This window comes from Echeneis naucrates, chromosome 21 (genome assembly GCF_900963305.1).
Source record: "Echeneis naucrates chromosome 21, fEcheNa1.1, whole genome shotgun sequence".
Taxonomy (NCBI): Eukaryota; Metazoa; Chordata; class Actinopteri; order Carangiformes; family Echeneidae; genus Echeneis; species Echeneis naucrates.
In genome coordinates this window covers 19,788,335-19,795,299 of record NC_042531.1, presented here as the reverse complement: position 1 = coordinate 19,795,299, position 6,965 = coordinate 19,788,335, and the positions used below count along the sequence as shown (strand labels likewise).

Genomic DNA, 6,965 nt, shown 5'->3' with positions numbered 1-6,965 from the left:
TTTTTTTTTATATGTATTAAATACTGTAAATATGAAAACACTCCATCCATCAAGAAATTCATAAAAACCCTAATTCATGAACTGTCAAATTTATTAGCTGTCAGGTCTTTTGTAACTTTGTAATGTCATGACTATACCGTCATCCCCGTCAGGCATGCCCCAAGAGTGACCCACCTAGATCGCCCATCTAACATTCATTTTGTTGTTTAACTGCAAATTACAAAAATGCTTAGTAAAATGTTGCAGCATTACTGAATATTAGACAGCCTTGCTAAAAAACTTAATATTAGATATCGCAGGCTAATGTTAATTTTCTCTGGCCCACTGTGGCTTAGTCTATCTGTTCTCTTTTCAACAGACTTCAGCAGTGAGGCTACAGTCTATGATCTGTGGTTGGTTTGTCTTAGTGTCAATCAGAAACCAGTCAGCCCATTAGAAGAGAGACACATAATGGATGGGATTTAGCCCGTACACCAGAAAGATATGCTCCTTTAGATATTAAAACACAAGAACTGTAAAATGTGGGACCTTAGAAGCAAACAGCCTTTGGGGTTTGGTAGGTGGGGTATAATTAAATACATTTTTTCTCAATATGCTCTCAGTATTAACGGTGATTTAATTCTAATTAGCAGAACTCCATAGTGGTATGAGCTCACAGCAAAAAGAGGGTTAGACTCCCCAGCCTGCAGCCTTTCTGTGTGAAGTTTGCATGTTCTCCCTGTGTCTGTGTGGGTTTCCTCCCACATCATATTTGGGTTAACTGGTGACTCTAAATTGTCTGTAGGTCTGAGTGTGAGTGGTTGTTGGTCTCTGTCTGCCTCTGTGTGTTGGCCCTGTGATGGACTGGGGACCCCTCCAGTGTGAGCTGGGGATTGGCTCCAGCGACCCCCGTGACCCGGAAACGGATAAGCAGTAAAAGATAATGAATTAATAATTAAAATTCAAAAGTAATGGAGCCCCTGCCGCAGCATAAACGAACTCAGCCAATCAGCTCAAGTTAAGTTCAAACTTGACCACTTGGAAACACGACAAACCACACCACAACTAAAAGGTAAAAAAAAAAAAAAGACACCCAATAATGTCAGTTAGTGGGGCTAGCACATCGTTAGCATTACCAGGTATTTCATTAGCCACGTTAGCTCATTGCTAATGACCTACCTCCGGGTTTTTCTTCCCCCTGGTGGTCAAAAACAGTAGCAGGAGGGGTTAAATTTCATAAAAGCTGATGTAGGCAGGACCGGAGGAAAACTGAACGGTTTCACCTTCTTCACTGTAACCAGTTTCCTCCACCTACTCCCAAACGCTGCCGTCCGTAGACTTGGATCAGCTGATCCCTGAGGTTGGATTACTTAGCTGCGGCTGTGATGATCGCTGCGGTCCTCATCGTGAGCTCAGGCTGTTTGAATGAATCTCAGGGCTGCTGCCCCTCCACCGACCGACCACCAGGGAGCTCCATGTACCTGCCAACACGCAACTGAGCCCGCAGCCTGCGGCAGTACAAGGTGTGAGAGCACAGCACTCCTGAGTACATGTTGATCTATGACAGTGCCTTTACTCAGGAACAGCCATTGATTTTAAATAACCATATTTTATGTTCAACAAAAAGTTGATCAAAATTATGGTTATTTAAAAAGATGGGGTGATGTAACACAACGGATCCGTTCAGAGTTATATTACATCACCCCATCTATGTTTAACAACACCTAAAAGCAAAATTCTCCTTTACAGTTGTGGCGCTAATATCAGAATATGTCACATTGATGATGTGTTTTCTGTATAAAATCTTAATCTGCAAAAGTCAAATTAATGTATTAATATAATGTATTAATGAATTAATGCAGGTTTATATATATATATATATGTGTGTGTGTATATATATGTATACACACACACACACACACACATACATACAGCTAGAACATACAGATATATATGATTCAAAATGACACTCAAGTCCAGCCCAAAGTAAACGCACTTGCAGCTACAGGTTGATCGCATCCTGTGCCATTTCTCAGTTTTTCTGCGGGTCGAGTCCTGAGTCACTGCCCACTCTGGCATTTTCCCACATTAATATGCAGCATGTATATATGTTATCGACAGAAATCCACATCTCAGGATCTACAATCCATTTGAGTAAATCCCTCCCCCTCAGCAAGGAGAGTCACTCCACTGCAAGTAAGCAAACATTACGCAATCCTCCGGCAAGAAGGGTTTGTTCCTTTTAGCCTGACAGCGGTTGCATGCTCTGCCCAGTCAGGTTTTGTGCATCAGCCGGGACGGGTGGGAGGACGTCGGGACTGACTGCAGCACATTGCGATGCAGAAAGGGGGGGGGGGGGGTGTATAAGGATGCGATGCATGCCTGAAGCCTACATCGGCGGTAGCAGCAGCAGCAGCTCCCCCCACCCCCGTGCGGACAAGTTGCAGGGAGGTGGTGTCCGTACTTGATGCGCACACCTCTGGAGTCTGCTGCCAAGGAGGGCCGTGGTGTCTCTGCAGCGCCGCAGCTTTTCAGAGGGATGCCATCTCAATACGTGCCTCCGAGCCCAAAGCTGCCCTGGCTCGGGATCTGAGAGGGAGAGGGAGGGGGGGGGGGTGGCTAGCACGGCACCCCGCCCGTCTCGCCTCATTTGGACTGCAGGGATAACGAGCTAAGCCGTGATATCCCCGCGCAGAAGCCTCTGAGCAGGTGCTGGCGGCGGCGCTGCCATCGCTAGTGCACCGCTTGGCTCCATCCCGCACCTCTGCGCCAAAGGTAAGCTCTGCCACTCAGTGCGCGGTCAGGACCGGGGATACCGTGTGGATATAGGTGTTCATGGCTGCCAGGACCGGTGGTGATAATGATGGTGATGATGATGGTGCTCAAACGGAGGATTATGTCATTAAATATCTGCAACGTTGGCTGATGCGTGTCGCGTTCTGCTCGTCTCAAAGAGGATGATTGATCGATTTCTGGATTCGTCTATGCGTCTTGTGAAAGAGATGCATAAAAAGAAAATGACGTAGGGAATTCCCACAGTAATCCAATAGGAGGGATGACACCTGCACATTCTGCCAGTGCGGTCCCTATGTGGCCTGCTCGGTCATGTGCGCCAAAGTTCGTGCGCACACATCGATTTGAAATAATTCAACTTGGAGACAAACTGTTATGTAACGTGATTTTTGCTGACGTGCTTTCGTTATAAGTGGGGGTTACCTTCACGTCTCTCTCTGTTCCTGGATGCCCGGCAGTCCTGAAAGTGGCCTGTGTTTACAAAGAATTTTACAATCAACCCTAATGAGGTACTGTAATCCAACCATATAGACCTGCAGTGCCTTTGCTTAATTCTCTCCTGAGATCTTATAATGCATACGTCTAATGCTATGTACTCCCATTGCGATCAGCTTTCAGTTTGTAAACTTGCTAAGCTGCAAACATGCCACATATCCTAAAAACAGGATACATAAAGCAAATCTGTTGACAACTGAGAGTAAGCAGAGATACAACTTTGCTTAATTTTACCTCTGTAAATCATCACCATACCAAATGTCCTCACTTGACAGAATTTGACATTAGGGATTGTGATGTGGTTCAGGTTGTGCACAAAACCCACAATGTCAGTCACAGCTGATAGCCACTGAGAAAGTTTTTTTGGTTGTGGATGAAGGCAAGAAACATAAGCGTGTCTCCAAAGTTAAGGGAAGCAGGTGAGAGAATGCAAGAATCCTTTTTGACTACACCACTTAATGGTCCTACATTTGAATCTCAAGTGTTTTATATGAAATGTTGGGTTCATGTGCACTGGGCTTGGGGCGTGGCTGACTGGCAGTTACTGCTTTGTTGTGACATCACAAATTAACAAAAGTCCTGACAGTTTATTTTAAGGCTCAGAATCTGAATGTAGGCTGTGTGGACTGAGACATCAGGTACTTTCACTGTATTTATGTTGAACCTAGATCTGATTTGTAATATTTTTACAATTTTGGAGTTTTAATACATGTAAACATGTTTCCTATGTTCTAAACATGTAGGAAAAAGTCACCATACACCTGAGCAGATCCTCTTTTTTTTAACACATTATTCCATTATCTGCCAAGCATTTAAATGCCCCAGTCACCATGAGAATCTGTCATGGCCTCTCCTGTGGTGAAGACCATTCATGCTCTAATCAGATGTCCTGGTGTGCACAACATATTCTTGAATGGCAGATCTCCTAGATTCCTTTGTTAGTTATGTTACACCTGTTACACTAGGTCAACTCACCTTCTTATGATGCGTATGAGTACATGTCATTTGATGTGTTATTTCAGCATAGGTCCATCATAGTGGAGGTCTGTTCAGCCAGAGGGATTTAGGACCCCCAGGTGGGTATGCAGGGCCTTTAAAAATGATTATTTTCTTAGCAGACATTTTGGCCGGTCATAGCAGCAAGAGGTGCTACTAACAACGTAAATGATGGCTCTTTCTGTTCCATGGAGGCCCAGACAGTGAGCCAGCATGCACAATCCAAGGATGCTGAAACCGAGGCTGCTAAATGACATTCAGCTGCAACAGTTTTTATGTTTGGCAGTATTGACAGTATTGACAGTATTGTTAAAGTTCATGTTTAACACCATGAGATGTCTTGATCTCTCCTGCAGCAACGTGTCCTCATTAACTGATTCATTCTGGCATAGTCCAGGTATTTGCTTATGACAAGCAAAAGTTCTGCAGTCAATGCAAATCAGATACCTGAAAACTAAATCTAATTCAAAATTTGCTCTTAGGTTAAAATTGCAATGCCCGCAACGTGAGAAGCATACTAAACCTATACTTTAATTAATAACCCGCTATAATGCATCTGTTGGCATCAGACAGAATTGGTGCTTTGTGTAGACAGACAATGTGACTTTGAAAATCGACTTATTTTGCTAAATGAAACACTGAGCTTTCCTAAGTAGGGTGCTGAAAAGCCTTAATGCAACTTTTTTTAAAGAAAGGAATTAAATCAGAGCAGGGCTGAATCATACATAAAAGTAATGTTATGATTAATTTGGCAGCTATGGGAGGGGCGATATAAAACACAGTTTTAGTTGGGATGGTCACGTATGGATGTTATTTTCACTGAAGAAAATTGAAAAATGCTAATGGTTTTTAGTGGGTTGTGTACAAAACAAACAAGATTCTTTATCTGTGTAGAATATGATTTATTGACTAAACTCCACCATGTTTGGTATACATTCTGTTATGGTCTGACACATTTTGTCTTATCAAAGACATTGCAGCTATTTAATTTTGAGTATTTCCCTAGACCATATTCAGGATGGTGGAGCAGTGGTTTACACTGTGGTCTGAGTTAAAAACAAATTTTTAGTCTGGCATTCTTGTTCTTCACTCTAATTGCTGGATTGGCTCCTGCCCTCTCACGACCCCTAAGGCTCTACAGCAGAGGTCTCTGACTACAGTTCTGGAGAGCTATTGTCCTGCATGTTTCAGATGTTTCCAACATACCCGATTCAAATGATATCCTCCATATCAGACCTCAGCAGAGCTTGATGGCGAGCTGACGAGTTGGAAACCTCTGCCCTATAGCCTCCGAAGATAGGTGGTATAGATAATGAATGAACAGACAAGGTGATATTGCAACTGGAGTAATAGTTTGATGAATTGCTCTGCTTTAGAGTTTGAGTTACTCTGCTTGCAGTTTGTTACATGTTATGGCTCAGTGTACTGATGATGTGAAAATGTGTTTGATTATCATAAAACAAGAGCATTAGTACAAGTACAATCTCACTGAATTCTGTTTTGTGACCTTTGGTGATACTTCTGGCTGTACGTGGGAATTGCAGGCTCGTTTCAGTCCCACTTGTCTGATTTCTCACCCAGGAGGATTGGCTTGATCCTTTATGTATAGCTCATTATTTACATGCCATTAACACTTAAGTGGCTTAAAAGTTGTTTAAATTATCTTACCACACAAAAGTAGAATACTGTAATATTAGATAAACTTCATTTTATGTTATTTGGTACTTGGTCTTTATCAAAGCTATATGATGTTTAGATTAAGTAAATGTAGCATTTCAAACAATTTCTGCTGTGCTCTTCTTTCCTTCAAAATCCAGTATGACATTTTTGGTTTGAACACTGTGGAGTGTCCTCCTGAATTTAGAACATAGTTTATGTGGGTTTAAACAGTGTGCACTGGCTGTGCAGCCTGAATTTGTAATGACTGACCCTGCTTTTGCTGCTCTAAATAGAATTGACTCTTGAATATGGGTTGAAAACATAAGAAGAAAATTCTGTTCTGAAGCTTTGATGCTTTGAGAAGACCCAGTATATCATGGTGTAGTGTACAGCTTTTGATTCCATTCATAAATGAATGTACAACCCACATCCCCATTTACAGAGAGGTCAGTGTTGTAATCTTGAAGAGGGCCACATCAATCAGTTTCCTGGCGTAAATGCTGTTTTCACCATGTTGAGGCCTGTCATGAAGGGATACCTCCTGGAGAGTGACTCATCACTCTAAAGCCATGTGTTTAAAGAAATACCCCGAGTGGGACAGAGCTGCACTTCTGGGTAGTGGGTGCCATCTCTGTAGCTTGTTCTCTTACAATGAGTCATCCTCCAGTGAGGCTTCCCTGCAGTGAGTTGGAGTCAGATGGAGAATTTTTAGGTTCATCTGGAGCCCAGTGTCTGTCTTTGTGAAGAGGATATGTTTTTAGCTCCTGAGTCAGAACAACTGTTATGTTAGCATGGATGACCATCTTGGTTTCTGGCTTTGTTGAGCGGGAGTTAATTTGTTTTCGTGTGTAAAGCTTCTTCTTGCTAGTTGTGTGTTTTGTACTTTGCTTTATGTGTCAGGCAGGCACAACAAGACCTCACTGCCACTGTGTGTGTGTGTGCCAGCTCCCCAAGGTGCCCGTTCTGTCAGACTGCAAAGTGCTGCAGTCACCTCAGCAGGGGCACAGAGGGGTTCCTCTGCTGACACCAACACATGGACACGC

At 43.0% G+C, this 6,965-nt stretch overlaps 1 protein-coding gene across 2 annotated transcripts in view; it reads left to right on the top strand.

The window, feature by feature from the left end:
• Positions 1–2,350: 2,350 nt before the first annotated feature.
• Positions 2,351–6,965, top strand: part of hecw2a (HECT, C2 and WW domain containing E3 ubiquitin protein ligase 2a) — a 42,185-nt gene continuing 37,570 nt past the window's right edge. For both annotated transcript variants that reach the window (XM_029530850.1, XM_029530851.1), the window contains exon 1: positions 2,351–2,754. The gene's annotated coding sequence lies outside the window, so the exon portion shown is untranslated. The remainder of the gene's footprint in view (positions 2,755–6,965) is intronic.